This window comes from Lactuca virosa, chromosome 1 (assembly GCF_052849685.1).
Source record: "Lactuca virosa cultivar CGN04683 chromosome 1, Lactuca_virosa_CGN04683_v6, whole genome shotgun sequence".
Classification (NCBI taxonomy): domain Eukaryota; kingdom Viridiplantae; phylum Streptophyta; class Magnoliopsida; order Asterales; family Asteraceae; genus Lactuca; species Lactuca virosa.
This window is the reverse complement of record NC_136426.1, coordinates 194,128,732-194,150,896: the sequence shown is the minus strand read 5'-3', so window position 1 is coordinate 194,150,896 and position 22,165 is coordinate 194,128,732.

Here is a 22,165-nt window from a genome sequence, read left to right as displayed (position 1 = left end):
ATCACTGTTATGTTTCGCGAGAGGGCGCTTCTGGTTCTGCAGTAGGTGGAAGATGAGGAGATGAAAAAGGAAAGATACCATGAGATGTTGAGGAGTGATATCCGACAGTTTGTGAGCCGATCTAGTCACTGGACACTGGAGGATATGATTGTGTGTGAGAGAGAGAGAGAGAGAGAAAGATAGAGAGGGGGAGAGAGAGATTGACTTGGAGATGTAGAGGAAGAGGAATCCAGATCAAGTTCAGGGTCCATGAAATTTGGGAAAGAGGCCCAAGGTATTTGATTCGAGATCGAGAGGCCATCAGGGCCGAGGCCGCTGCGGCGAGTATGGAAAGACGCACGATGGAACGTGCAGGGTCGGAGGTTCTGGCTACTTCAAGTTCAGCAGGACGGGTCATATTAGCAGGGATTGCACTGCTATTACCACCAACACTCCGGTATCTAATTTGATTAGCTTCCATTGCAATCAGAGGGGCCACAAGAAGGCCAATTTCCTAAGTTTAGCAGCAGTGGGACCAGTGGTAGCACTTGCTGCAGCGACTCTACGGATTACTGATGGCCGTCAGGGCAAGGCGGATGAGCCTGTTGTGAGGAGCCGGGCTTTTCAGCTGGCAGCCAAGGAGGCTCGTGCAGCACCTGATGTGGTGACGGGTATGTATCTTCTCCTTATCTCTGTATTTATATTGATTGTTTCTGCTTATATTTGTGTGTTTTGTTTTAGGATCACTCCTTATGAACAATATCTATGCCTTGGTATTGTTTGATTTAGGGGATACCCGATCTTTTGTATCCCTTGCGCTCAACAAGAGGTTTATTAGTGCTCTGGGGGAGCTGGATTGTCCATTAGAGGTTGAGATTCCGGATGATCGATTTATCCGGGTATTGGGGGTTCATCGTGGTTGTGTTCTTGAAATGTTCAGCGAGAAGTATTCGATTGATTTGGTTCATATTCCTTTGTGTGGGAACAAGGTTATTATAGGGATGGGCTGGTTGAGCCCCAATGGGGTAGTGATTGATTGTGAGCATCAGAAAGTATGTATTCGAACCCCAAGTGGGGGGACAGTTAGTGGTTCAAGGAGAGAGTTCTCAGCGTGGGCTGATTCTATGTTCAACAGCTAGGCCCAGACGATATCTTCAAAAGGGTTTTTCCAGATACGTTGCCTATTTTATGTATACCTGGGAGAAAGGTAAGGCGACTGCAGATGATGTGTCAGTTGTTCGTGAATACCCGGATGTGTTTTTGTAGGACTTTCATAGCGTGCCTGTGGAGAGGCAGGTGGAGTTTAGGATTGACTGGGTTCTTGGTACGGCTCCAATGGCCAAAGCACTGTATCGGTTAGCTCCTCCTCGATGCATGAATTGTCTACACAACTGCAGGAGTTGTTAGAGAAGGGGTTCATTCGACCAAGTAGTTCGCCATGAGGAGCGTTGATTCTATTTGTGAAGAAGAAGAATGGGTCACATCGGATGTGTATTGACTATCGGGAGTTGAATAAGCTAACGCTGAAGAACCGTTATCCATTCCCAAGGATTGATGACTTGTTTGACCAGCTTCAGGGTGCATCTTCGTTCTCCAAGATCGATCTATTTTCGGGTTACCATCAGATGAGGGTCGGAGAGGAGGATGTGCAAAAGACGGCCTTCTGGACTCATTATGGTCATTACGAGTTCGTGGTGATGCCCTTCGAGCTCACAATTTCTCTAGCCGCATTCATGGACCTCATTCAGGATTTCTCCTTGTCAACTAGAATGGTATTCTGGTCGATCCGGCCAAGTTCGAAGAGGTGATGAGATGGGAGGTTCCGAAGTCTCCATCTGAGATTCAGAGTTTCCTTGGTCTGGTAGGTTAGTATCGGAGATTCATTCAGGATTTCTCCAAGATAATGGTTCCTCTAACCTGATTGACGAAGAAGATTGTCACTTTTCGCTGGAGGCCTGAGCAGCACGCATCCTTTGAGACCCTAAGGCAAAGATTGTGTGATGCGTGGATTCTAACCATGAATGAGGGTGTGGAGGATTTTGTGGTTTATTGTGATGTGTCGATCACGGGTTTGGGTGTAGTTCTGATGTAGAGAGGTCGTGTTATTGCTTATGCTTCGAGGCAGCTGAAGCCTCATGAGGCGATTTATCCCACGCATGACTTGGAGTTGGGGGGTTGTGGTTTCCTCCCTCAATATTTGGCGACATTACCTCTATGGGGTACGTGGTACTATTTACAACGATCACAAGAGCCCGAGGTATCTGATGCACCAGCTCAATCTGAACATGAGGCAGTGTCGGTGGTTGGATGTGGTGAAGGACAATGTGGTGGCCAATGCTCTCAGCCGCAAGGCGGTCGCGGCTCCGATCAGTGATATATGTTTAAGGATGACAATGATTACTCCACTTTTGGGTTGGGCCTTGGTAGTTAAGTCAATTAAGGAAAGGGTAAAATGGACTTTTACCCTGAGTGTTGGACAATCGGTCTAGGATTCCAGCTAAGGGTTGTGGGCCAATTATTAATTGGGTATTATTTATGATGTTAGCGCGGAGATTTTCTGAATCGGTAGTCCGAGCTTTTATCTGAGATATCCAGCAGCTTGAGGTGAGTTTCCTCATTGTTCTTGGCAGGTCGAAAGAACCAATTCCGGCCCATAATTTATTATGATTAGGATGTTAGTTGTCTACGTGACTCTTGCATGTGTGTTATCTGATATGTATACCGGGTGGGGCCTGATAAGTGTATTGTATGTTATTTATCTTTGTAATTAGTGCATGTATTTATGTGTTTGTATATATATCGGGCGGGGCCCGATGCCAGGCGGGGATCATCTCATATTACTGACAAATCTATTCCGAACGGGGCTCGATGTCGGGCGGGGCCCATTATATGTTTTATATGTATGGTATGTGATGTTTTGGGGAACTCATTAAGCTTCGTGTTTACGGTTTTCAATTTATGTTTCAGGTACTTCTGGTTTGAATGGGAAGAGCTCGGGATGACCGCATTGCACACACACTATGATTTCGGCTTTATATAATTCTGATGTATTGGATTGATCGTTTGACATACTCTGGTTTTCGTGTGTGGTTGTATATTATGTTTCGCTTGATGGTGTTTACTATAATTAAAAAGAAATTTTTGATCTTATTTTTTGGGACGTTACAAGTTCGAATCAGAGACTTGGTTTGAGGGATTCAGACATACTCTCGGGTGTGTCTGAACTCAAACTGAGGATTTGGTAAAAACATTTCACAAAAAGAAACATTTTACACAAAGAGTTTGCTAATAAAAGAAAGGGGTGTAGTGCATGCAGTCGGCCGAGCTCAAATAGTTTTCCCAAAATACCCATAAATGTTTATGTTACGCTTTGATTTGTGAATCTATGAATCACATGCTCGATTAGGGCTAAGGATCTACTCAGTATTGCATGATAGAATGCTAGGAGAGATGCCTTTGTATGCCTGCTATATGAGCTTGTAGACTTACATGTTAGTACTGGTCAGTCAGTGATAGGATGGCCTGTTTAGTTTATGCTTGATTCTGATTATTCAATGCTCGAATGTTGCTTGCTTTGGGCTTTTAGGAGTTCTCATTAACTTCAGCTAACTAGTAAGCAAATATGTTAAGTTACATATTATTGAGGCTAAATAATTTTAGAAGGTTAGGTTTTAACTCTATGGCGTAGCTTTTGTTTGAGTCCAGCCATTGTAATGTGAGACCTTTCCTTAGAAGAATTATCTGGGGTCGGTGATATGTAATTGTATTCGCGAGCTAGCTAGAGGGTGTTAGAGGGAGTTCCTCCTGCAACTGATGGCAGAGAGTGGTGTGGTGATTGCCCTAGGAAAACCTAGGAAAAGATTCAGTGTTGGGAGCATTATCTTGTAGAGGGTTGTATGTATAGATAAGGGAGTGACCTGAAGGATTTTGGGCGATCCTTGAGGAAAGTATGGATAGATGTGGAAGGTAGTATGAGCGCGTACTACTGGAAGCATAGGATCTATACTCGAGTCAAGCAAAGCCACGATGATATCAGGAAGCTTGTAGAGTATGGGATCCCTGAATGTTTATATATATATATATATATATATATATATATATATATATATATATATATATATATATGCATGTGTTGATGGTTTGTGTGGTCTATTTTCAGTATGGTGGACACATGAGGACATTCTAGCAGTGGTTCTAGTTCGGGCTCTAGGGCCAGACAGTTGCATGAGCAGATGCAAGAGTTCATTTCTTCTAAGGTTACCCGCATCATACTTGAGCGGACTCTTGTGATCTTTGGCACGGTAACGGAGGGTATCCTTGAGGTTTGGAGGAGCGCTTGGGCCCTTTCGTTTTGAGATGGTAGCATTGATGGGAGCTCGCACATTGACCTTCCGTGATTTCTGGGCTTGTGGGTCTCTGGAGTTCTTCGGGGAGAAGGACCCGATCGCGAGTAGACGTTGGCTAGCGGATGTCGCTAATTCCTTCTGCACCAGCAGTTGTCCCGAGGGTGAAAATGTTAGACTTGCTTCCTGTCTTCTGAAAGACAGAGCTCGACATTAGTGGGAGGAGGTTGGGCATTCCGTAAGAGATGCAACAGTTTATTCAATGACATGGGATGACTTTGTGACTAGATTTCGAGCTGATTTTGCACCGGTGATTGAGGTGCAACAGTTGGCGAGGGAGTTTCAGGACCTTCGCCAGACTACTGAGACGGTGGCTGAGATCACTGTTATGTTTCGCGAGAGGGCGCTTCTGGTTCTGCAGTAGGTGGAAGATGAGGAGATGAAAAAGGAAAGATACCATGAGATGTTGAGGAGTGATATCCGACAGTTTGTGAGCCGATCTAGTCACTGGACACTGGAGGATATGATTGTGTGAGAGAGAGAGAGAGAGAGAAAGATAGAGAGGGGGAGAGAGAGATTGACTTGGAGATGTAGAGGAAGAGGAATCCAGATCAAGTTCAGGGTCCATGAAATTTGGGAAAGAGGCCCAAGGTATTTGATTCGAGATCGAGAGGCCATCAGGGCCGAGGCCGCTGCGGCGAGTATGGAAAGACGCACGATGGAACGTGCAGGGTCGGAGGTTCTGGCTACTTCAAGTTCAGCAGGACGGGTCATATTAGCAGGGATTGCACTGCTATTACCACCAACACTCCGGTATCTAATTTGATTAGCTTCCATTGCAATCAGAGGGGCCACAAGAAGGCCAATTTCCTAAGTTTAGCAGCAGTGGGACCAGTGGTAGCACTTGCTGCAGCGACTCTACGGATTACTGATGGCCGTCAGGGCAAGGCGGATGAGCCTGTTGTGAGGAGCCGGGCTTTTCAGCTGGCAGCCAAGGAGGCTCGTGCAGCACCTGATGTGGTGACGGGTATGTATCTTCTCCTTATCTCTGTATTTATATTGATTGTTTCTGCTTATATTTGTGTGTTTTGTTTTAGGATCACTCCTTATGAACAATATCTATGCCTTGGTATTGTTTGATTTAGAGGATACCCGATCTTTTGTATCCCTTGCGCTCAACAAGAGGTTTATTAGTGCTCTTGGGGAGCTGGATTGTCCATTAAAGGTTGAGATTCCGGATGATCGATTTATCCGGGTATTGGGGGTTCATCGTGGTTGTGTTCTTGAAATGTTCAGCGAGAAGTATTCGATTGATTTGGTTCATATTCCTTTGTGTGGGAACAAGGTTATTGTAGGGATGGGCTGGTTGAGCCCCAATGGGGTAGTGATTGATTGTGAGCATCAGACAGTATGTATTCGAACCCCAAGTGGAGGACAGTTAGTGGTTCAAGGAGAGAGTTCTCAGCGTGGGCTGATTCTATGTTCAACAGCTAGGGCCAGACGATATCTTCAAAAGGGTTTTTCCAGATACGTTGCCTATTTTATGTATACCTGGGAGAAAGGTAAGGCGACTGCAGATGATGTGTCAGTTGTTCGTGAATACCCGGATGTGTTTCTGTAGGACTTTCATAGCGTGCCTGTGGAGAGGCAGGTGGAGTTTAGGATTGACTGGGTTCTTGGTACGGCTCCGATGGCCAAAGCACTGTATCGGTTAGCTCCTCCTCGATGCATGAATTGTCTACACAACTGCAGGAGTTGTTAGAGAAGGGGTTCATTCGACCAAGTAGTTCGCCATGAGGAGCGTTGATTCTATTTGTGAAGAAGAAGAATGGGTCACATCGGATGTGTATTGACTATCGGGAGCTGAATAAGCTAACGCTGAAGAACCGTTATCCATTCCCAAGGATTGATGACTTGTTTGACCAGCTTCAGGGTGCATCTTCGTTCTCCAAGATCGATCTATTTTCGGGTTACCATCAGATGAGGGTCGGAGAGGAGGATGTGCAAAAGACGGCCTTCTGGACTCATTATGGTCATTACGTGTTCGTGGTGATGCCCTTCGAGCTCACAATTTCTCCAGCCGCATTCATGGACCTCATTCAGGATTTCTCCTTGTCAACTAGAATGGTATTCTGGTCGATCCGGCCAAGTTCGAAGAGGTGATGAGATGGGAGGTTCCGAAGTCTCCATCTGAGATTCAGAGTTTCCTTGGTCTGGTAGGTTAGTATCGGAGATTCATTCAGGATTTCTCCAAGATAATGGTTCCTCTAACCTGATTGACGAAGAAGATTGTCACTTTTCGCTGGAGGCCTGAGCAGCACGCATCCTTTGAGACCCTAAGGCAAAGATTGTGTGATGCGTGGATTCTAACCATGAATGAGGGTGTGGAGGATTTTGTGGTTTATTGTGATGTGTCGATCACGGGTTTGGGTGTAGTTCTGATGTAGAGAGGTCGTGTTATTGCTTATGCTTCGAGGCAGTTGAAGCCTCATGAGGCGATTTATCCCACGCATGACTTGGAGTTGGGGGGTTATGGTTTCCTCCCTCAATATTTGGCGACATTACCTCTATGGGGTACGTGGTACTATTTACAACGATCACAAGAGCCCGAGGTATCTGATGCACCAGCTCAATCTGAACATGAGGAAGTGTCGGTGGTTGGATGTGGTGAAGGACAATGTGGTGGCCAATGCTCTCAGCCGCAAGGCGGTCGCGGCTCCGATCAGTGATATATGTTTAAGGATGACAATGATTACTCCACTCTTGGAGCAGATTCGAGAGGATTAGGTTGAGGCTATGAAGGAAGAGCACGGAAAGAGTGAGGGTATTATGGGTCAGGCGGCTTCCTTTTATTATGATAGCCGAGGGTTATTAACTCTCCATTGGAGGGTATGGGTTCCTTATTAGGGTGGTGCACGTCAGTTTATAATGGAGGAGGCACACAATTTGAGGTTCTCTATCCATTCTGGAGCAACTAAGATATATAGGGATCTCCGGCTCGACTATTGGTGGCCATATATGATGCAGGATGTGGCTTGGTATGTGGAGAGGTACTTGACTTGCAGGAGAGTCAAGGCCAAACATCAGCGGCCTCATGGAAAGTTGCAACCATTAGACATTCCCATTTAGAAATGGGAAGAGATTATCATGGATTTCATCATAAAGTTGCTATAGACAGCGTGCAGAGTGTTGGGTTTTGAGCATTCTAACACTTCCTAAGTTTACATGCAACCCTAATAAACCTTGGATCTATGTTTGTCTAAAATACATGCAAAATTTGTTTTCCAAGGTTTATAACTTATCTAGCATGGCATGGGGAACTTTTAAACATAAAAGAACTAGATGAATTACATACCTTTGATTGTGAATTGATTCCTTAGAAGTTTGAGAGCCAAGCACCAATAATGTGAATGCCTCAAATGGAAATCCCAAATCACCACAAACTTCGAAAACTTATGAGAGAGTATATCCATGCTCTAGAAATCGGCCACCTTTCTTCACACACATTAGGGTGTCATTTCATGCATCACAAGCTTGTTTATATAGTGCACATGATTATGGTAAACCCTAATAACCCATGTCTTTTCATTTCCAAGGATCCATGGGTTAAAAGCTCCATGGATCATCCATGGACTCCCATATAAGCTTAGCCCATTACCATAATGAGTGTTAGCCCACACTATATAAATATAATAGCCCATGTTTAATTAGTCACCATTTGATCACTAACTTAATTCATAATTAATTTAAGACCAATACTAATTAAATAATACAATTTCATATTAATATATTATAACTTATAATATATTAATAAATCATAAATATACTATTCTCATAAAATTATCCATATAAATAGTTCGGGTGAAGTGCAACCCAAATGGACCATGTCGGGTCGGGTCAAGTATATACCAAATAAGTTATAGACTTAGACACCTTATCCAACAGTCTCCCACTTAGATAAGTATAATAACTATATTTGCCTATATGACTTCAGGAACCAACCAGCAATCGTAGCTCTCGAAAACTCTGTTGAACTATGAAGCGCCATTTTAGATAAGTGATCACATAATCCTCTGCTCTCATGATATCAGTCGGACAAATACATGGAACAATGTCTTACTTATTGTCCAGCAGTTTGTTTCCCGATTTCTGATTTGTTTGACAAGAACTTAATCGAACACATCAATTTAGTTCTGATCGGGCCCGGTACATAGGTCAAAACAAAATCATCGAGGGGCCCAGATATCGCTTCCATTTCTAGAAGGAAGAGATAAACTTCGACTCATATGCTTGTTCTACTACTTATTGAATTGTACACAAAGGCATGTTTTATAACAACATGTTACTGATGCGTTTACGTGCAATCAATGCACAACTAACTTGTGACAACCCGAAAAATTTTAAAATTTTGCCTGGTAAAGCTCCGCCAGCCAACTTGACTGAGTGTCAAACTCATTTCTGCTATCATTTAGCCTTGTTTAGAGTCCATTTAAAGGTCCAAAGGTCAGTACATTCAAGCATTGAACATAGGAATGGATCGCGTACACTTCTAGCATCAAAACCGGGCCTTACACTCCAACACAAGGAGTGTACGGCCGCACACATGGGTGTGCGGCCGCACACCCCTCTTCTGGCAGCACACTCATGTGTATAAAGGGAATACTCAGCCTCCTTTAATCCTTTTTCACCCTCCCAATCTTAGAACTCGATTTTGCTCTCAACTACCATCTGATTTTACGCTTAGATCTTCGAGTTGGTAAGTGTTCTTCCTTTGGTTTGTTGTTAATCTTCATAAACTAGTTACAACCTTTGATTTCATCCATTTGAAATCGTGTTTTGGCTAGATCTTCAAATCTTCATCCATTTCACCAAGAACACACACTTGTTCTTGGCGATTTTGGACCTTCTCGAGCTTCCGGATCGTAAGTACTCTTTCGTTAAGCTTAGAACTTGGTAAGAACACTTGTTTAAAGCCTTGAAACTGTCCAGAACTCAAGAACATGTGGTGTGTGCGGCCGCACGCACAGTTGTGGCCGTACACCCCTCAAACACCCCTCAAAACACCCTTCAAACACCCCTAAAGGCTTCCATATTGTAGGTACCATTCCCAAAGCTTGTTACTTACAAGAAATGAGCCTTAGAAAACGTCCAAAACATGTTCATCAAGGAGTGTGCGGCCGCACACACTCCATGTGGCCGTACACCCCTTTGTTTAGTGCTTTAGGACCTCCAAAGTGCCTTTCTAGCTTCAACACTTGATGAGCATCAGTCCTACAAACCTCCCCACCATTTGGAAAGTGTTTTGTGCACTCTTTACCATGAGTGTGCGGCTGCACACTCCCCTGGCCGCACACCCATGGCCACACACTCCTCAAAGTAGTCGTACAACCCCTTAGTTTGAATCACATGTGATTCCAACACTTGGTCAAGGTGTTTCCTAGTCCCGGAAGGTGTTTCCTTTCATATAGTTGTTTATAAACACTATATTTATGTCAATATATGTCATTATATGTCGTTTAGGACTTATTGTGTCTCGGGACTTCATTCGTGGAACTTCTCATCCTTACACGCATACCCGTTTGAATCACCCACATCAGGTGAGTTCATACCCCGTAATGAATCTTTTAACCGTTTTAACTGTTTAAGGGGGGGATACAAGTTGAACACAACGATAATTGTGTAAATGTTTGTTATAAACATCTTTCAAAATGTTACATATGTCATTTATAAGTTGTCAAAATATTTCAAAAACTCTTTTAAAGTTATGTTACTTTATATTTATACAAAACTTTGTTTTTAAAGTACAATCACTCGTCTTTTCAGTAACAGTCCAAGTAGAACATTAGTAAACTATAATAGGTATAGTTTAGGAGAATTTTATTCATTACTTCTAGTACAATGAAGCACACAAAGAGTCAGTTCTTACATGAGTCAAACACAGTGAAGAGAAACAAACAATACCATACATAACATATAGTGAAGAGAATCAAACAATACCATACAGAGAGAACACACAATTATGAGAAACAAACAGAACGTACAATATACAGTACAAAACAAACAAGTTAGGTTGCTATGGCATGAGAACACATACATGACCTAATTATACCAATGAATCACTAACTCATTGTTTTAAACAAAAGGTGATAGTTATATTGGGTATACATGATCATATACTTTAATGTGAATTACACGGCTTGCAAGAATTTGCAGAGGTCGCGTTTGGTTCCCTTAATCTCTTGACAGGGAGAGTGTTTAGTAGGGGTTCTAGCCTTCACATTATAACCGTAATAAAACAAATATGTTTTTAGGTTATTAGTACATCCGCATGTCATTATAAATGACAACTGTGTACTTACATTTCCCATTACTTTCATAAAGTGACAGTACCACTCAAAAGTCAAACTCAAACTATTTTCAAGTCAAGATAGTTATAAACTAGGGAAAATATACATTTTTACAATCGACAAACGGAACAGTCGAGTCTAGCACGTAACAGAAGATGCCTTGGTAGAAGGCTACGTTTAAAAGAAAGGACCATAATGCTAGTCATATGATTCCTTAATGTATACATCACAGGATATATATATATATACCAATAGAGCCGACAGGTAATAGGATGTGTGCTCTCCGCTTCATTTCCTGTTCCTTGTTTGGTTGTGGGCTTGGAACGAATTCACCCAATCTATTTTCTATCCGATTCTATATATATGTATGCTTAGTATACATTAAGTCATCATAAGGGTACCAGGTATGGGTCAGGTTATAGGACACAGAGTCAAAGCACAGTTTTTCTAGTACAAAACATACTTTCCAAAGTCCGTACTTTTGGTATAAAAACTAGAAACTTCCCAGTAAAGGGTTTAATCCATTTTATTAAACCAGTACAATTTAAAGGACCTTAGGTGAGTAACTCTATAATACCTTAGTTTATACATCATGTTTATATATAAAACTAATACCCAATAGGTAGTTGGATGTGTGCTTTCCGCCTTACTTCCTGTTCCTTGTTTGGTTGTGGGCTTAGGGCAGATTCACTCAATTAACTTTCTATCTGATATTAGATTATATATATCAGTATAAACTAAGCTATTATAAAAGTAGTCATTGTGGTCACCATATTATAAGAAATAAGGGTTTTCTTAAAGAACTTTTCATTAGATATAAAGGAACCATTACAATTAACTCCATGTGTAACAAGTGAATACACCAGGGTTATATATGACAATAATCTAACAACCAATGGGATGTGTGCTATCCGCCTTAATTTTTGTTCCTTGTTTGGTTGTGAGCTTAGGGCAGATGCGCACAATCGATTGTTTGTTTACTCTGAGTCTTATATAACTTGTACCCACTTAGTACCCATAGAAAAGGTTGTAGTGTCATTTTACTTAAACTTCCATCAAAGTAAGAAATATAGGATTTTCTAGAGGAACGGGCGAGCTTTTCAAAACAGAACTTACAACTTATAACAATTTACAACTACATGTTACAACTACATTTTCAACACCATTTTACAACTACATTTTTAACAACACTTTACAAATTACTTACATCACTAAACTCTTATGAACTCACCAGCTTAATTGCTGATCAACTCTTTCAAATAACTTGTATTCTCAAGAGACTATTAGACAGGTTCTCGTGCTGGGAATTCAGAAGATGGAGCAGTATAGCTTCAACTCTTGTTTTGTTATTTGTTTATGAATTCTATGTTTTGTGAACACACACATTGTAAACACTTTCTTTCGAAATGAAATGGTTGTTCATTACTTGCTTACCATACACATATCTCGTGATACTAAACATGACGTCCTCCACCCCTGAACGATTCCGCCGTTCCGGTTTTGGGGTGTGACAGTTTGGTATCGGAGCATTGTTTATAGTGAACTAAGTATATCAACCGATAAAAGATATACAACTATAAATAAAATGGGGCTTAAGTGCCCTGGATAATGATATATTTTAGAATATAACTACAAGTTATAAAAATATACCTACTTGCTTATACATTTACATAATAGAACTAGTGTCACGAGGAGAACAGAACTAAAAGTATTTAAAGGTTGGGCACTGTTGTCAACTTGAACAGTTATTTAATCATAGCTAGGATCAATATAGCCTGATCAACTATATTCATTCGAGATGTGACCGACATGTGTTTGGGAATGATGTGGTGTTGCAACAGTGTTAAAACTTACCTGAACACCAGTCAAGAGAACACCAGAACAAGTACATTACATTAAAATACTATAGGAATATTTTAGGCACTATACAAATAACTTATGTGATGACTTAAAAAGACCCTTACGGATAAGTCTATAATCTTGCAAGGCATATTCCTAAAGCTTTATATATAATAAAGATCTTATAGATTTAGAATATGTGGCCTATGCTTCGCTATCCATTCCTCTTAAGGGTGTAGTGTTGAAGTAGGATCACTTATTCGAATGTCTATTTAATCTTCAATTATATACAGACTTGTATACATTGTACAATTATAGGAGGACCCCGTAAGGATCACCCCATAAAGATACCTTAAAGCTCATAGATTCTTTAGTCACTTTCATTCTCGCACGACAAGCCCAGATAGATTGAACCACTTCCTCATAGTAGACAACAGAAGAGTCCAGGAGGAACAAGAACAAGTTCATGAGAAGTTTTCAAAGAGGGATCAACCGAAATAACCAAAACGTCTTACACGTCACACTAATAAATATTAATCTGGTTAATTTAATGAGCGAGTGGAAACACTGCTCACACTATTTGTTAAGATTATTTTCTTACATGCAGCTGGTAACAGTTATTCAGGAAACAGATATTCATTCGAGGATAGTTATTTCAAATTCATAGAGTTTATTAGGAATAGACTCTTTTATGGATTGTTTCTAGAACCCTGTGGAAGTCAAGACTCGATACATCCAGAACTAGGATAACCTTGTCTTTTCAGCTTTCGGCTTGTGTCCATTGCTTTAGACTTATTCTGTCTCATCTTTGTGTTCTTTTAGCAAAGATGCCTCCTCACAGATCTATCAGACGCACTACTCTGATAACCCCAATACCGCCTCCTTCGCAAATCGATATGGCAGCTATAAACGCTGCAGTGGCTGCGGCTGTGGCAACAGCCATGGCTCAATATCACTCCATCAGTACCAGTGGAGGTGGAACGCCTACTGATTCTACTCGAGGTGAGGTCCTCATGTGCTCTAGAGAGTTCTCCTACAAGGACTTCACCAAATGCCATCCATTGTCCTTTAATGGGACTGAAGGAGTCATTGCCCTCATGCAATGGTTCGAGAAAACAGAGTCGATATTCGAAATTTGTTTATGCCCAGAAGGATGCCAGGTGAAGTTTGCTGCCTGCACCTTCTCTGGCAAGGCCCTAACAAGGTGGAACAGCCATGTTAAGTCACTGACCCTATCAGTGGCTAATTCAATAGGCTGGGAAAACCTAAAAGAGTTAATGCGGGAGGAATACTGCCCGTTACGAGAAATTCAAAAACTGGAACAAGAGCTGTGGGATCTCACTATGGTCGGCTCAGACATAGTGACCTACACTGACCGGTTCAGCGAGCTAGCAGCTCTATGCCTCGGGATGGTTACCCAAGAGAACAAGAAGATAGAAAGATACATTTGGGGTCTGACTGCTCCGACCCAAGGAAATGTGTTGTCTTCTAACCCAGCCACGTTCGATAGTGCTAAACGCCTGGCTCAACGACTCATCGACCACGGAGTCCGCCATGGTGTAGAAGTTCCTATCCCCGAGCCGCCGAGGGAAGAGGACAATAATCCGAAGTCGGGGAACAAGAGGAAGAAGAAACGAACAACACAGGACACCCCGCAAGGGCAACGAGCGAGTACTATGTACGCCGCTACAACGCCTACTACTCCAGCACCGGCCAGTCAATATGTTGGAACCCTTCCGAAGTGTGGGAAATGTAACTATCACCACCACAGAAAATGTCGGATAATGCAGTGTCTGAACTGCCACAGAATGGGACACACAATCCGTTTCTGCAGGGCACCGGCTCAACCGATCTCCCAAGTCCCTGGAGCTGAAGAAAACCAAGCCTGCTATGGCTGTGGTGAGACTGGACACTATCAGAGGGACTGCCCGATAATAAGGAACTCATGCGCGGATGGACGCATTCTGATGATCACCGCAGGAGAATCTACCCCGGAGTCGTCGACGAGTAGCGGTACGTTTTCGAAATAGAAATTACTTTTAAAATTAGTTTATATTCTTATAAAATTAAAATTTGGGGATAACACCTAAAAGTAATTATAATAACTCACATGATGAAATAGGTCACAGTATTCAAGAGAACTAAAAGATTCGTTTAGAAAAGCTATTATGGCTTACCATATACAACAGGGTTGTGCACAAGTAAGATGTTGCAGACTTAGAGTGAGTGACTCCGCTTAGGTCCCCCTTTCCTTAATTGGTTGAGGATTTGAGGCAGAGTTACTCAGTCGACTGCCTGATTCATCTTAAATATTCATAACTTGTATATGGCAGGCGATTGTAGTGGTACCAAGGAGGATCATGATATAAAGTATCCCCACCAGTTAGTAGAGCACTTTCTTTTGTATGTATGCGCACATAGTGGTACGATACGTAGGAGTGTTAACTTCAAAGAGAAAACAGGAAACACGGGAACATTTACAAAGAGTACATTTTCGAACATACTAGGAGTACAGTATCGAGCATACAAGGGATACATCGGCGTATATCAGACGTTTCTTTCATTTGACCAAAACTTTGTTCAGTAAAGAGTCAGTTGCTTTCTTTCATCTTGAGTTGGCGTGGTCCTCACCATACTGAGTTCATATGTTTCTATCGCCTCGATCGGCAAGTTCTCGAAACTTTCGTCATTCGTATCGAAAGTCCGACCTAAACCTAAATTTTATCTTTCATATTCTAAACCCCTAAGTACTCATGCGAAGAGTACTTTGTCCTTCGAAGCCTTATCGTCAGATGTCCGCAGACCGTCACGAAATACCATTCGTCCAACAGACCAAGTTCGAGCACAGAGGCTATGGACGAATACAGCCCACCTATCACTATTCAGTGTATACGCGACGGTGGTATATGATTATGATTACACAGATTTAGTATGTGTGTTTCCGCCCTATCTCCTGTTCCTTGTTTGGTTGTGGACCTGGGGCAGAGTCGCACATCCGACCGTCTTACTAACCCTAATTATATACGACTTGTATACATGAGGTAATGATGGATGGACCGAGTATAAATCCTGTCATGGACATTAGGGCAAAGTTGCCAGGTCCACGAGTGGGTATTCTGCAAATCAGAGGAGCACAACCCCGGTAGTACGGCTAAGAAAGCTAATTTCGGGATGAAATTCCATCTAACGGGGGGATGATGTGACAACCCGAAAAATTTTAAAATTTTGCCTAGTAAAGCTCCGCCAGCCAACTTGACTGAGTGTCATCCTCATTTCTGCTATCATTTAGCCTTGTTTAGAGTCCATTTAAAGGTCCAAAGGTTAGTACATTCAAGCATTGAACATAGGAATGGATCGCGTACACTTCTAGCATCAAAACCGGGCCTTACACTCCAACACAAGGAGTCTACGGCCGCACACATGGGTGTGCGGCCGCACACCCCTCTTCTGGCAGCACACTCACGTGTATAAAGGGAATACTCAGCCTCCTTTAATCCCCTATCACCCTCCCAAGCTTAGAACTCGTTTTTCTCTCAACTACCATTCGATTTTACGCTTAGATCTTCGAGTTGGTAAGTGTTATTCCTTTGGTTTGTTGTTAATCTTCATAAACTAGTTACAACCTTTGATTTCATCCATTTGAAATCGTGTTTTGGCTAGATCTTCAAATCTTCATCCATTTCACCAAGAACACCAAGAACACACACTTGTTCTTGGCGATTTTGGACCTTCTCGAGCTTCCGGATCGTAAGTACTCTTTAGTTAAGCTTAGAACTTGGTAAGAACACTTGTTTAAAGCCTTGAAACTGCCCAGACTCAAGAACATGTGGTGTGTGCGGCGGCACACACAGTTGTGGCCGTACACCCCTCAAACACCCCTCAAAACACCCTTCAAACACCCCTAAAGGCTTCCATATTGTAGGTACCATTCCCAAAGCTTGTTACTTACAAGAAATAAGCCTTAGAAAACGTCCAAAACATGTTCATCAAGGAGTGTGCGGCCACACACACTCCATGTGGCCGTACACCCCTTTGTTTAGTGCTTTAGGACCTCTAAAGTGCCTTTCTAGCTTCAACACTTGATGAGCATCAGTCCTACAAACCTCCCCACCATTTGGAAAGTGTTTTGTGCACTCTTTACCATGAGTGTGCGGCTGCACACTCCCCTGGCCGCACACCCATGGCCACACACTCCTCAAAGTAGTCGTACAACCCCATAGTTTGAATCACATGTGATTCCAACACTTGGTCAAGGTGTTTCCTAGTCCCGGAAGGTGTTTCCTTTCATATAGTTGTTTATAAACACTATATTTATGTCAATATATGTCATTATATGTCTTTTAGGACTTATTGTGTCTCGGGACTTCATTCGTGGAACTTCTCATCCTTACACGCATACCCGTTTGAATCACCCACATCAGGTGAGTTCATACCCCGTAATGAATCTTTTAACCGTTTTAACTGTTTAAGGGGGGATACAAGTTGAACACAATGATAATTGTGTAAATGTTTGTTATAAATATCTTTCAAAATGTTACATATGTCATTTATAAGTTGTCAAAATATTTCAAAAACTCTTTTAAAGTTATGTTACTTTATAGTTATACAAAACTTTGTTTTTAAAGTACAATCACTCGTCTTTTCAGTAACAGTCCAAGTAGAACATTAGTAAACTATAATAGGTATAGTTTAGGAGAATTTTATTCATTACTTCTAGTACAATGAAGAACACAAAGAGTCAGTTCTTACATGAGTCAAACACAGTCAAGAGAAACAAACAATACCATACATAACATATAGTGAAGAGAATCAAACAATACCATACAAAAAGAACACACAATTATGAGAAACAAACAGAACGTACAATATACAGTACAAAACAAACAAGTTAGGTTGCTATAGCATGAGAACACATACAGGACCTAATTATACCAATGAATCACTAACTCATTGTTTTAAACAAAAGGTGATAGTTATATTGGGTATACATGATCATATACTTTAATGTGAATTACACGGCTTGCAAGAATTTGCAGAGGTCGCATTTGGTTCCCTTAATCTCTTGACAGGGAGAGTGTTTAGTAGGGGTTCTAGCCTTCACATTATAACCGTAATAAAACAAATATGTTTTTAGGTTATTAGTACATCCGCATGTCATTATAAATGACAACTGTGTACTTACATTTCCCATTACTTTCATAAAGTGACAGTACCACTCAAAAGTCAAACTCAAACTATTTTCAAGTCAAGATAGTTATAAACTAGGGAAAATATACATTTTTACAATCGACAAACGGAACAGTCGAGTCTAGCACGTAACAGAAGATGCCTTGGTAGAAGGCTACGTTTAAAAGAAAGGACCATAATGCTAGTCTTATGATTCCTTAATGTATACATCACAGCATATATATATATACCAATAGAGTCCGACAGGTAATAGGATGTGTGCTCTCCGCTTCATTTCCTGTTTCTTGTTTGGTTGTGGGCTTGGAACGAATTCACCCAATCTATTTTCTATCCGATTCTATATATATGTATGCTTAGTATACATTAAGTCATCATAAGGGTACCAGGTATGGGTCAGGTTATAGGACACAGAGTCAAAGCACAGTTTTTCTAGTACAAAACATACTTTCCAAAGTCCGTACTTTTGGTATAAAAACTAGAAACTTCCCAGTAAAGGGTTTAATCCATTTTATTAAACCATTACAATTTAAAGGACCTTAGGTGAGTAACTCTATAATACCTTAGTTTATACATCATGTTTATATATAAAACTAATACCCAATAGGTAGTTGGATGTGTGCTTTCCGCCTTACTTCCTGTTCCTTGTTTGGTTGTGGGCTTATGGCAGATTCACTCAATTAACTTTCTATCTGATATTAGATTATATATATCAGTATAAACTAAGCTATTATAAAAGTAGTCATTGTGGTCACCATATTATAAGAAATAAGGGTTTTCTTAAAGAACTTTTCATTAGATATAAAGGAACCATTACAATTAACTCCATGAGTAACAAGTGAATACTCCAGGGTTATATATGACAATAATCTAACAACCAATGGGATGTGTGCTATCCGCCTTAATTTTTGTTCCTTGTTTGGTTGTGAGCTTAGGGCAGATGCGCACAATCGATTGTTTGTTTACTCTGAGTCTTATATAACTTGTACCCACTTAGTACCCATAGAAAAGGTTGTAGTGTCATTTTACTTAAACTTCCATCGAAGTAGGAAATATAGGATTTTCTAGAGGAACGGGCGAGCTTTTCAAAACAGAACTTACAACTTACAACAATTTACAACTACATGTTACAACTACATTTTCAACACCATTTTACAACTACATTTTTAACAACACTTTACAACTTACTTACATCACTAAACTCTTATGAACTCACCAGCTTAATTGCTGATCAACTCTTTCAAATAACTTGTATTCTCAGTAGACTATTAGACAGGTTCTCGTGCTGGGAATTCAGAAGATGGAGCAGTATAGATTCAACTCTTGTTTTGTTATTTGTTTATGAATTCTATGTTTTGTGAACACACACATTGTAAACACTTTCTTTCGAAATGAAATGGTTGTTCATTACTTGCTTACCATACACATATCTCGTGATACTAAACATGACGTCCTCCACCCCTGAACGATTCCGCCGTTCCGGTTTTGGGGTGTGACAGTGTGGTATCGGAGCATTGTTTATAGTGAACTAAGTATATCAACCGATAAAAGATATACAACTATAAATAAAATAGGGCTTAAGTGCCCTGGATAATGACATATTTTAGAATATAACTACAAGTTATAAAAATATACCTACTTGCTTATACATTTACATAATAGAACTAGTGTCACGAGGAGAACAGAACTAAAAGTATTTAAAGGTTGGGCACTGTTGTCAACTTGAACAGTTATTTAATCATAGCTAGGATCAATATAGCCTGATCAACTATATTCATTCGAGATGTGACCGACATGTGTTTGGGAATGATGTGGTGTTGCAACAGTGTTAAAACTTACCTGAACACCAGTCAAGAGAACACCAGAACAAGTACATTACATTAAAATACTATAGGAATATTTTAGGCACTATACAAATAACTTATGTGATGACTTAAAAAGACCCTTACGGATAAGTCTATAATCTTGCAAGGCATATTCCTAAAGCTTTATATATAATAAAGATCTTATAGATTTAGAATCTGTGGCCTATGCTTCGCTATCCATTCCTCTTAAGGGTGTAGTGTTGAAATAGGATCACTTATTCGAAGGTCTATTTAATCTTCAATTATATACAGACTTGTATACATTGTACAATTATAGGAGGACCCCGTAAGGATCACCCCATAAAGATACCTTAAAGCTCATAGATTCTTTAGTCACTTTCATTCTCGCACGACAAGCCCAGATAGATGTAACCACTTCCTCATAGTAGACAACAGAAGAGTCCAGGAGGAACAAGAACAAGTTCATGAGAAGTTTTCAAAGAGGGATCAACCGAAATAACCAAAACGTCTTACACGTCACACTAATAAATATTAATCTGGTTAATTTAATGAGCGAGTGGAAACACTGCTCACACTATTTGTTAAGATTATTTTCTTACATGCAGCTGGTAACAGTTATTCAGGAAACAGATATTCATTCGAGGATAGTTATTTCAAATTCATAGAGTTTATTAGGAATAGACTCTTTTATGGATTGTTTCTAGAACCCTGTGGAAGTCAAGACTCGATAAATCCAGAACTAGGATAACCTTGTCTTTTCAGCTTTCGGCTTGTGTCCATTGCTTTAGACTTATTCTGTCTCATCTTTGTGTTCTTTTAGCAAAGATGCCTCCTCGCAGATCTATCATACGCACTACTCCGATAACCCCAATACCGCCCCTTCGCAAATCGATATGGCAGCTATAAACGCTGCAGTGGCTGCGGCTGTGGCAACAGCCATGGCTCAATATCACTCCATCAGTACCAGTGGAGGTGAAACGCCTACTGATTCTACTCGAGGTGAGGTCCTCACGCGCTCGAGAGAGTTCTCCTACAAGGACTTCATCAAATGCCATCCATTGTCCTTTAATGGGACTGAAGGAGTCATTGCCCTCATGCAATGGTTCGAGAAAACAGAGTCGATATTCGAAATTTGTTTATGCCCAGAAGGATGCCAGGTGAAGTTTGCTGCCTGCACCTTCTCTGGCAAGGCCCTAACATGGTGGAACAGCCATGTTAAGTCACTGACCCTATCAGTGGCTAATTCAATAGGCTGGGAAAACCTAAAAGAGTTAATGCGGGAGGAATACTACCCGTTAGGAGAAATTCAAAAACTGGAACAAGAGTTGTGGGATCTCACTATGGTCGGCTCAGACATAGTGACCTACACTGACCGGTTCAGCGAGCTAGCAGCTCTATGCCTCGGGATGGTTACCCAAGAGAACAAGAAGATAGAAAGATACATTTGGGGTCTGACTGCTCCGACCCAAGGAAATGTGTTGTCTTCTAACCCAGCCACGTTCGATAGTGCTAAACGCCTGGCTCAACGACTCATCGACCACGGAGTCCGCCATGGTGTAGAAGTTCCTATCCCCGAGCCGCCGAGGGAAGAGGACAATAATCCGAAGTCGGGGAACAAGAGGAAGAAGAAACGAACAACACAGGACACCCCGCAAGGGCAACGAGCGAGTACTATGTACGCCGCTACAACACCTACTACTCCAGCACCGGCCAGTCAATATGTTGGAACCCTTCCGAAGTGTGGGAAATGTAACTATCACCACCACAGAAAATGTCGGATAATGCAGTGTCTGAACTGCCACAGAATGGGACACACAATCCGTTTCTGCAGGGCACCGGCTCAACCGATCTCCCAAGTCCCTGGAGCTGAAGAAAACCAAGCCTGCTATGGCTGTGGTGAGACTGGACACTATCAGAGGGACTGCCCGATAATAAGGAACTCATGCGCGGATGGACGCATTCTGATGATCACCGCAGGAGAATCTACCCCGGAGTCGTCGACGAGTAGCGGTACGTTTTCGAAATAGAAATTACTTTTAAAATTAGTTTATATTCTTATAAAATTAAAATTTGGGGATAACACCTAAAAGTAATTATAATAACTCACATGATGAAATAGGTCACAGTATTCAAGAGAACTAAAAGATTCGTTTAGAAAAGCTATTATGGCTTACCATATACAACAGGGTTGTGCACAAGTAAGATGTTGCAGACTTAGAGTGAGTGACTCCGCTTAGGTCCCCCTTTCTTTAATTGGTTGAGGATTTGAGGCAGAGTTACTCAGTCGACTGCCTGATTCATCTTAAATATTCATAACTTGTATATGGCAGGCGATTGTAGTGGTACCAAGGAGGATCATGATATAAAGTATCCCCACCAGTTAGTAGAGCACTTTCTTTTGTATGTATGCGCACATAGCGGTACGATACGTAGGAGTGTTAACTTCAAAGAGAAAACAGGAAACACGGGAACATTTACAAAGAGTACATTTTCGAACATACTAGGAGTACAGTATCGAGCATACAAGGGATACATCGGCGTATATCAGACGTTTCTTTCATTTGACCAAAACTTTGTTCAGTAAAGAGTCCGTTGCTTTCTTTCATCTTGAGTTGGCGTGGTCCTCACCATACTGAGTTCATATGTT